This window comes from Triticum urartu, chromosome 4 (assembly GCF_003073215.2).
Source record: "Triticum urartu cultivar G1812 chromosome 4, Tu2.1, whole genome shotgun sequence".
Lineage (NCBI taxonomy): Eukaryota > Viridiplantae > Streptophyta > Magnoliopsida > Poales > Poaceae > Triticum > Triticum urartu.
The window spans coordinates 11,573,170-11,584,048 of record NC_053025.1 but is presented as its reverse complement, the minus strand read 5'-3'; the positions used below and the strand labels follow the sequence as shown (position 1 = coordinate 11,584,048).

The following is a 10,879-nucleotide window of genomic DNA, read 5'->3' as shown; positions in this document are numbered from 1 at the left end:
CAGTGAGGAGCTCGTATGCCGTCTTGCCAAGTAGCTTGTGAAGATACAAGCGATTTGTTGCATGACAAGCTGTCTCAACCGCTTCTGCCCAAAAGTGCTTCGGCGTCTTGTGTTCATCAAGCATCGTTCTTGCCATTTCGATGAGCGTCCGGTTCTTCCTTTCAACAACTCCATTTTGTTGAGGTGTGTACGTAGCCGAAAACTCATGTGAAATCCCTTCTTCGTCAAGAAAGGTGTCCACATTTGCGTTCTTGAACTCCGTTTCGTTGTCACTCCGAACCTTCTGATCTTCACGTCAAACTGATTTTGGGCCTTCCTAGCGAAGTTTTTGAAGATCTTCTGGACCTGCGACTTGTCATTAAGAAAGAACACCCACGTAAATCTTGAAAAATCATCAACTATAACTAGACCCAAAAAATTTCCACCAAGACTCTTGTAGGCGTTGGAACCAAAAAGATCCATATGAAGTAGCTCGAGTGGCCTCCTTGTGGTCATGATGTTCTTCACGGGATGCCTTCCTCCAACCTGTTTACCTGCTTGACAAGCACTGCAAAGTCTATCTTTATCAAATATGACATCGTTAACTCCAAGGATATGATTTCCTTTAATAAGCTTGTCAAGGTTTCTCATGCCAACGTGACCTAGTCGTCTATGCCACAACCAACCTTTTGATGATTTAGCAATAAAGCAAGTTTTATGTTGTGCCTTTTTAGAGAAATCGACAATGTAAAGATCACCTCTACGCATACCGATAAAGACCATTTTATGATTGTCTCGACGAAATACTTGGCAATCTACCTCAGTGAATAGGACATTCAAACCGAAATCAGCAAGTCTAGATACTGAAAGTAAGTTGTAGCCAAGAGATTCAACGAGCATGACATTTTGAATGGAACTATCATGTGAGATGGCCACCTTACCAAGGCCAACCACCTTACCCTTTGAATTATCACCAAAGGTGACATATTTCCGAGGGCCGTCATTTTCAGCAAGCTCACGGAACATCTCTTCATCTCCGGTCATATGATCAGTACATCCACTATCAAGAACCCATTCCTTTCCTCCTGACGCATATCCCCGAAGATTTGCCGTAAGACCAAAATGTCTCATTGCATCATCTAGATCGAAGTCACTATCATCATCATCATCATCATCATCATAGTATCCGTGTTCACCATGATCTTGTGACTCATCATTTCCTAGAGAGGGTAATTCATTAGATAAATGATCATCAAAGTGGTCACTTTTGTGAATTCTTATAGCTTCAAATATAATATCACTAATGATTCCAACATCTCCTTTAGCACGCTTGAGATTGGTAAGCTCAAATAGACAATCACCAAAACTAGGATCACTAGAGTTCATCTTACTCAAGGCAATAGATTTATGGAGAATTTCATCCAAATTTTTCAAGGAATGATCAGGAAATCGTTCCTCAAGAAATTTCCATATAGTATAGGCACAATTAAGAGTAGGCAAACTAGCAATCAAATTTTTGGGCAATCCTCTAATGATGAGCTCAATAGTTCTAAGATTGTGAATCATGTCAATATCTTCATCTAGGGTAGGATGCAAAGGATCAATATGAGGTGCACAAGGGCTAGCAATATACTTGTTCAAATGATATTGATTGAAGATTACAAGCATCTCATTTTTCCACTCATGAAAATATTCTCCATCAAGAATAGGCACTCTATGTCTAAGACTCCCTAAAGTAGACACATCCATCTTCCTCCAATGGTGATTAAACCAAGGCAATGGAAACCAAAGCTCTGATACCACTTGTCGGACCTTGAAGTAGATGTGTCTAAAGGGGGGGTGATTAGACACTTAATGCTAAAGTTGCAATTTTTAAGCCTTTTTGGTTTAAGTGGAGTTTAGGCATAATTTCAACATTCACAATACATATCAAGCAAGCATGCAAAAAGTGTATAGGCAGCGAAAAGTAAAGCATGCAACTTGCAAGAATGTAAAGGGAAGGGTTTGGAGAATTCAAACGCAATTGGAGACACAGATGTTTTTCCCGTGGTTCGGATATGTGGTGCTATCCTACATCCACGTTGATGGAGACTTCAACCCACGAAGGGTAACGGCTGCGCGAGTCCACGGAGGGCTCCACCCACAAAGGGTCCACGAAGAAGCAACCTTGTCTATCCCACCATGGCCATCGCCCACGAAGGACTTTCCTCACTAGCGGTAGATCTTCACGAAGTAGGCGATCTCCTTGCCCTTACAAACTCCTTGCTTCAACTCCACAATCTTGTCGGAGGCTCCCAAGTGACACCTAGCCAATCTAGGAGACACCACTCTCCAAGAAGTAACAAATGGTGTGTTGATGATGAACTCCTTGCTCTTGTGCTTCAAATGATAGTCTCCCCAACACTCAACTCTCTCTCACAGGATTTGGATTTGGTGGAAACAGGATTTGAGTAGAAAGGAACTTGGGAAGGCTAGAGATCAAGATTCATATGGTAGGAATGGAATATCTTGGCCTCAACACAAGGGTAGGTGGTTCTCTCTCAGAGCATATGGGTTGGAAGTGTAGATGTGTTCTGATGGCTCTCTCTTCGAATGAAGAGGAGGTGGAGGGGTATATATAGCCTCCACACAAAATCCAACCGTTACACACGATTTACCAATCTCGGTGGGACCAAATCAACAAACTCGGTCAGACCGAAATAGTAAACCTAGTGACCGTTAGAGATTTTCGGTGGGACCGACTGGTTCAACTCGGTGGGACCGATGTGCTAGGGTTAGGGTAAATCCACAACTCGGTTTGACCGATTACTCAAACTCGGTGGGACCGATTTTGGTAATAAGCAAAACAGAGAGTTGGCCAAGCAAACTCGGTGGGGCCGATTGCATATCTCGGTGGGACCGAGGGTATTGCAATAGGTAACAGAGAGTTTGCAAGCCCATCTCGGTGAGACCGAGATCCCATCGGTGAGACCGAACTGATTAGGGTTTCTGGCAGTGGCTATGACAAGTGAAACTCGGTGGCGCCGGATAGAAATAATCGGTAGGGCCGAGTTTGGCTTTGGGTTTAGATCATATGTGGAAGTGGGAAAGTAGCTGAGGATTTTGGAGCATATCATTAAGCACTTGAGCAAGAGGCTCATTAAGCAACACCTCATCCCTCCTTGATAGTATTGACTTTTCCTATGGACTCAATGTGATCTTGGATCACTAAAATGTAAAATGAAGAGTCTTGAGATTTCAGCTTTAGCCAATCCTTTGTCCTTAGCATCTTGGAGAACTTCCCACAACCTTTAGTCCATGCCACTCCATTGTTGAACTTATCTGAAACATACTAGATAGGAACGTTAGTCCAACAAGAGATATGTTGTCATTAATTACCAAAACCACCTAGGGAGCACTTGTGCTTTCACAGGTTCAACCGCAACATTACACTCTATGGGGACAACAACGAGAAGTATAGTATACATGCCACAGATGGCTGTTATGACCCGCTCTCGTATCCCCTCTTTTTTCCAAGGGGGGAGCTTGGTTGGCATCCAAATATCCCTAAGCATAATGTCCCTTGGGAGGTTGCACAACAACCAAGAGGAAACCGTGATAACGATTCAGGTGCGCCTGGTTGGTATGCTTATATGCCAGAAAAAGTTCTCTATGCCTTCCATATGGTACCTAACCTTCTTCTTTCACGTCTTTCCACAGAGGGGAACAGCCGGTTGTGTGTCTCTATCAGGGGACTACTACTGTACCGGCTAACAGACGCGCCTGCATATTCACCCCATACCTACACGGAGCACGCTGTTTCAAGCCAGTGGGGTGTCGACATGTTCATCAAAAGATTGAGGGATGTAGGCTGAAGTGGATCAGGGACCACCACCAGAGAGAGATACGTGCCGATCTATACCAAGCCTGTGGATAGATCGCGTTCGGGGAGATGCCGAGCGAGCGCTGTTGGGAAGAGGATCGTGCTGCCAGGGGACGCATCAAGAAGAAACCGAGACATGAAAGCGGAGGCAGATGGACGCCATGGGCACTGGTGCAGACATAGGGAAGCCTGACAATCTTTTTTAACTATGACATGCAATCCTAGCTGGAGGAGATACTGAATGAGCTGCTTCCTGGCAGACACCCCAGACCGACAGATCTTGTCGCACGCGTGTTCAGGGCCAAGCCTGGAGACCATGAAGAGATGTTGTCAAAAGCACATCCTTGTGTTGTGGTAGCACATGTGTATGTCGTCGAGTTCCAGAAGAGGGCCTCCCCCCATGCACCACTTTCCTGCTTGATCATGAATTCAAATTATAACTCTGTGCCAGAGCCAGTATGGCCACGTCATATCTGGCTGATCCCCGACAGGCATAAGTATCCAGAGCTCTAATGCCATGGTCGTGAAGCATATGATGCACGGCCCATGTGCAATCTTAATCCCAAAAAAATGTGTGCATGCAAGAACTTGAAGTGCAAGAGCAAGTACCCACGACCGTTCAACCAGAACACCTTACAGGGGAAGGATTCATACCCGGTTTATCGACGGCGGGACGATGGTCGTCAGGCTAAGGTCCGCCGTCAAATGCTGGATAACAGATGGGTCGTGCCTTACAACCCTTATCTGTTGCGGATGTTCAACTGCCACATAAATGTCGAGGTGTGCTCCAGCATCAAGGCCGTCAAGTACCTTTAGAAATACGTATACAAGGGTCACGATCGAGCTTCATTCATCATTGACCAGCCTGACAGCAACGGGGTTGTACACGATATTAAAAGGTACGTTGATGCGAGATGGGTTACTCCACCGGAGGCGATGTGGAGGATATTCGGCTTCAACCTTTCTGAGAGTTTCCCGTCGGTCCTACAGTTGCCGCTTCATCTCCCTAATATGAATAGTGTCACATTCAAAGCAGGAGAGGACCTGACCGATGTCGTCGCCCGTGATACTGCATCTAAGTCAATGCTGACAGAGTATTTCCTCGCTAATCAGCAGCACGTGTGGGCTTGGGATATCCTGTACAAGGACTTTCCGGGAAGTTTCACATGGCAGAGACAGAAATACTGGAAGCCGAAGAGAAAAGAAGCACCAAGTAGGTCGAATCGTGTCAGCCCATCCAGCCGAGGGGGAGCGGTACTTTCTGCGAGTGCTTCTTAATCACGTACCAGGCAAGACATCCTTCGAGGACCTGCGGACCGTGGATGGAGTGCTATGTGATAGCTTCCATGAGGCTGCCGAGAGACTGGGCTTCATTGAGGCCGACAACACACTTGACGAGTGTCTTACAGAGTCAACACAGTTTGCAATGCCAGCCTCACTCAGGAGGCTCTTTGCAACTATCTTGGTATTCTGCGAGCCAGGTGATGTGTGCGGTCTATGGGATAGGCACCTAGACGCGATGTCTGATGACTACCGTCGAACACACACGCGCTCAAAGGCAGTGGAGCAGATGGTGTTGCTTGACATCAGGGGCATGCTACAGTCCATGGGCAAAGACATAGCGGTGTTCCCTCTTCCGGACATCGACGAGACCTATGACACTACTGGAGGTGAGGCCAAAGAAGTCACCGAGGAGTCCGCCATCGAGGTTGACGCGAACGACGCTGATTTGGCGTCCTCGCTAAACCCTGAGCAGAGGCCTGGAGGGAGGACAGCCCACTCGAGGTTCAAGATCCCACTCAACATTGAAGATGGAGGGTCGTGCAGCTTCACGAAGCAAAGTGGGACGGCCAAGCTCCTGCACATGGCTTCACTCATCCTATGGGACGAGGCCACCATGACGAAGAGGCAAGCGGTTGAGGCACTAGACAATAGCATGCAGGACATCATGGGATGACGGGACCGACCATTCGGGGGAAAGACAGTCGTGTTCGATGGGACTTCAGGCAGGTGCTTCCGGTCGTCAGGAAGGGGTCACGGGGTCAGATAATCGATGCAACCCTGCGGAGTTCGTACCTTTGGAACGGCATGCGCCAGCTAAGGCTCGTCACCGACATGAGGGCGCATAACGACCTGTGGTTCGCAGATTACTTGCTACGGGTAGGTAACGGGACCGAGGAAACTGACGAGGAAGGAAACATAAGGCTCCCCGAAGATATTTGTGTGCCGCCAACAGGAGACGGCGCTGACCTAGAGAAGCTAATCGACCAAGTATTTCCTGCTCTGGACGACAACATGGCTGATCCAAATTACATGACATCTCGAGCGATCCTCTCTACCAAGAACGACAACGTTGATAAGATCAATACGCGCATGATAGAGTGCTTCCAGGGCGAAGAGAAGATCTACCACAGTTTTGATAGTGCAGAGGATGATCCACACGGCTACTATGCCCTCGAATTCCTTAATAACCTGACTCCCAACGGGCTGCCTCCGCATGCACTCAAATTAAAGATAAATTGCCCTGTTATACTGTTGAGAAACATTGATCCAACTAATGGGTTGTGTAACGGCACAAGGCTTGTGGTCCGGGGTTTTCAGAGGAACGCCATTGATGCAGAAATCGTGCTAGGACAACATGCTCGTAGGAGGGTGTTCCTTCCTCGGATACCTCTCTGCCCATCCGATGGCGATATATTCCCTTTCAAGTTCAAGAGGAAGCAGTTCCCTATTAGGCTCAGCTTTGCCATGACAATCAACAAGGCGCAAGGGCAGACCATCCCAATTGTCGGTGTGTACCTACCGGACCCAATTTTCTCTCACGGTCAGCTCTACATCGCATTGTCTAGAGCCACAGCGAAGAGGAACATTAAGATTCTCGCCATCAAGGACAATGGGAAGGGTAAGGGCAAGGGTAAGGAAGAAAGCAAGAATTCAAAGAAGCGAAAAAGATCTGAGCCCTTATTAACGACCATGAAGAACATAGTGTACAAGGAAGTCCTTAGCACATGAAGTCGCCGGATCAAATTATAGCATGTCAAGGTAAAGTATGTTCATTTGTACATTACAACCACATAACTATTGTAGATCTTAATGCACACTAACCTGAGTTTGTTGCTGTGTAGTACTCAGGCATAGTCAGTCTTCAGAAACCATGAGTATTCATTTCGCGACATCTGCCCGTCCTATACTTGGTCAAAGATGCACCTGTTTAAGCTGGAAATAACAAGAGACAGCGTGAAGTTTCCAACATATGCAGGAGGAAGATACTTGGACAGTGACTTGGTAAAGAAGAACAAGATTACTAAGGTTTCGTATTTCTTCCTAATTCATATGCTTTTTAATATGGTAAAAACCTGAGGCATCTAATATCATATACCAATAAAAATAATGACTTAAACTTCAGTTGCAAGAATCTCTTGTTAGAAATACATGGATAAGTAACTATGTATCTGATAATTTATGAACAACCCAAATTTCAGCTGAGTTTGCCATCAGTGAGCTCCTCATATCTATACTATTAAAGGATGAGTCTTTCAAGCCAATAGATACTTCTATATGAACAAAAAGAATATAATCTGTTCATCTACTTTTTTCTGTAGCTCTGTGATAAGATTTAGCACGCAGGTGTCCTTAAATTCTAACACTTTCCTAAACATCAATTTCAGGCCTCCAAATTCATTGCAGAATGTGTCCAAAGTGCCATGTACAGGATTGGAAACATCAACCCTTAAGCTATTCAAATAGAGCGTTGCAGTGACTAGTGAATGAGTCATATTAGACCCTGAATACAAGCACCACTCGAAATGGAAGCTTTGGCCAATACCATTATAGCATGTTCTACTGAGCTCATTTGCCAAAAGATGCAGACCGAGCTTTGCATTTGATTTTTACAATTGGTACATCAGTATGATTGTCACCATTGAAGAGTTCTAACTTTTATGTCAGGTTACCTTGCATAAATCTATACGATTTTCTCGTTGTGTTTTGCTTTGTTGAAATGCATTGTGTGTGTGTACAATTCGAAATTTGGTCAGGATTGACAGGTCGACTCTCCAGGAAGAGGAACTAGCCTCCTTAACCATAGGTTTTTTTTTCCCTTTTTGGAAGTTTCAAGAAACTCAAGCACATCACTGAGAACACTTGAGTCAAAAGTCAAAACATCACTGAGAACACTTGAGTCACAACATTAAGGTGTTAACCATCTTCTGTAGTAGACTGTAACTACATACAACTAACATGCCTGACTTTGTCACACCCTTCACACCCTTAAGAAGACTATATTGCCATGGCAACTTACATAATGTAAATTGGAGTGCATATGCCATGTTTCTACACAAAATTGCCATGACATCTGTACCGCCAAAAGCAAAAACTACATATTGAAATGGCCATGACATTTTTACCGCAATAAGATGACTAAACCAAAATGATATTCTTGCAAAAAGATGTCAAATATATGAATTTTCCATGTCAATTATTGTTGTTTCCCAAACAAAAAACATGGCAAATTTGCAATGGGGGTGCATATCAACTTGCCATCACTGCAAAACAAATTTTCCATCATTTTTTAGAGGGGGGGGGGGGGGGGGGGGTCACATTTTTATCTGCAACTTGCCATGTGCTCTAGAACAAACCACAAACTGGCAGCCTACAAAAAATGTTGCAGCAATGTGCAATGGAAGGACACAAAAACACTAGCGAACTTGTATCCTGCAGTTGATACATCGTAGACGAACTGGAGGTGTCGCAGATGCAGGGTCGAAGAAAGAAATTGCCATGTGAAAATGAACTATCTAAATTTAATGGCAAATTGGAATTTCAACTCACTAAATTACCATCTTCCACACAAAATTTGCCATGTTGAAATGCATACTCGTAGTCGTACCACTGGTGTCGATGTTGCCAATCGCTCTGTCCAGAAAGAAAGATACGTTTCAGACATGCTCTGCTTGAGATGCTCAGATGTGGGCAAAATTTGAGACCAAGTTGTTGTAATGTACCACACATGTTGAGGACGAGGTCCGTTCGTCGTCGTCGTCAATCCACCGGGTGATCTTCTAGCGAAGGGTGCCGTCGTCATCGTCAATCCACCAAGCACGCCGCCTCCGCCGCCTGGATTGCTCCACTGGAGGGGCGGTCGCCGCCGCTGCCGCCGCTCCCTGCTAGCAGCACCTCCGCTGCCTCCCAGGTCGCCGCCGTCTTCGCTCCCCGCTTGCAACGCAGGCACCTTGCCGGAGCCGTGGTAGGCCCCTGCTGTGGCATTGGACAGCTCCGCTGGTGTGGCAGTCGCCGCCACCGCCACTTCCTGCGAGCGGCACCTCCGCCGCCTCTCAGGTCGCCGCCGCCGTCGCTCCCCTCGAGCGCCTCCCCGAAATCTAAGCCACCGACGGGACGCGGCGAGGCCTCACCGGTGAGCGGCTGCTCCAGCTCGACTCTCTCTCTCTCTCTCTCAGTGAAGACGATGGGATGGGGAAAAGAAGCCCAGAAGGAAAAAGTGACGGAGGGAGAGGATAAGGCGTTCGGTCCGAGGAGTTCACAGTGATGGCAAGAAGAGCAAATACAAATATTACTTACTTTCACCGTGATTATCAACCTTACCATTTCATTGGTCTTAATTTCACAGTGATTATCAACTGTACTGTTATGTCGACCTAAATATTTTTTTATTTTGGCAATAGGAATTCTGAAAACTTCAAATTACACTACCCTTGTATTCAACCCAGATCATAGTGCAGCACACGCACTTCATGGTGAGTAATTATGACTTATTATCAACTTACTCCCTCCGTCACAGGTTAAAAGATGCGGTTCAATTTTCATATGTAGTACACAAAGTTTAAATATTATTAAATGCAATACTTATAATATATATTTTTGCAGATATTCGCCAGAAAATAATAGGTCGGTTAATTGATATGAAGTTTGTTCAGCAATTTATTTAGTGGAGGTGGGCTTTTCTAACAAACGAGTTGTCTACAAAGGATCCCGACACAGAATATATACAAAGAAAGCTCGGCGCATGTACTACATATGGTAGACATTGGTTATGTTTGTTACGCATGATTGCGGGTTTCAATTTGTAATTGTAGTTATCACGTATTCAGTTTGTATCTACTATGTAGGTGACTGTTTCATCATATTTAGTTGTGTCCATGGTGTTTTAAGGGATGTGCTAATTTCATGGATGATTTAGTTATTTTCTACATTTAAAAACAAGTTTGTCGGTTCTAAAAAAAAAGTTTGTCCATGTTCAAGGATTTTGAATTATCTTTGACATTGTTTTTTGTCAAAATATATTCTATAAAAAACATTCATTTAAAATATCCCAGTCTATGCTATCACTTTGTTGAGTAATCTTTTCACATCACACTTCGTATTTCGTATGTCCGTGGCAACGCACGGGCATTCAACTAGTATTACAAAAATGTTTATCATATATTATAAAATGTTTATCTATATGTTCAATATGTAGTATTTAAAAACATGTCAGCATATATTACACCAATTTTCACCATATATTAAAAAAATCAGTAGATGAAAAATATTCACCGTATATTAGAAAAATGTTTGTGTACTAAAAAATGTTTGCGGATTTCAAATTTTATGTAGTAGAACATTAATTTGAGAACTTTATGTACTAAAGTTGGGAAGAAATCCAACTCATGTATTTAGGTTGAGCAACAAGTGCAGATGTAGAACAATTTCCCATCCAATCAACTTCTTAGCTGAAGGAAATATGCCCTAGAGGCAATAATAAAGTTATTATTATTTCCTTATATCATGATAAAGGTTTATTATTCATGCTAGAATTGTATTAACCGGAAACATAATACATGTGTGAATATATAGACAAACAGAGTGTCACTAGTATGCCTCTACTTGACTAGCTCGTTAATCAAAGATGGTTATGTTTCCTAACCATGGACAAAGAGTTGTCATTTGATTAATGGGATCACATCATTAGTTGAATGATCTGATTGACATGACCCATTCCATTAGCTTAGCACCCGATCATTTAGTATGTTGCTATTGCTT

At 44.2% G+C, this 10,879-nt stretch overlaps 1 long non-coding RNA gene across 2 annotated transcripts; it reads right to left on the bottom strand.

Annotated features, from left to right (window-relative positions):
- Positions 1 to 1,138: 1,138 nt before the first annotated feature.
- Positions 1,139 to 9,570, bottom strand: LOC125550251. 2 transcript variants are annotated; one of them, XR_007301552.1, is made up of 4 exons: positions 8,845 to 9,377; positions 8,680 to 8,755; positions 6,947 to 7,057; positions 1,139 to 1,199 (listed from the first exon to the last, which is right to left on the bottom strand). It is a non-coding gene; the product is annotated as an uncharacterized LOC125550251 (long non-coding RNA). The 2 variants fall into 2 exon arrangements; XR_007301551.1 differs by lacking the exons at positions 1,139 to 1,199; positions 6,947 to 7,057 and having other exon boundaries at positions 8,293 to 8,755; positions 8,845 to 9,570.
- Between the last annotated feature and the right edge of the window lie 1,309 nt (positions 9,571 to 10,879).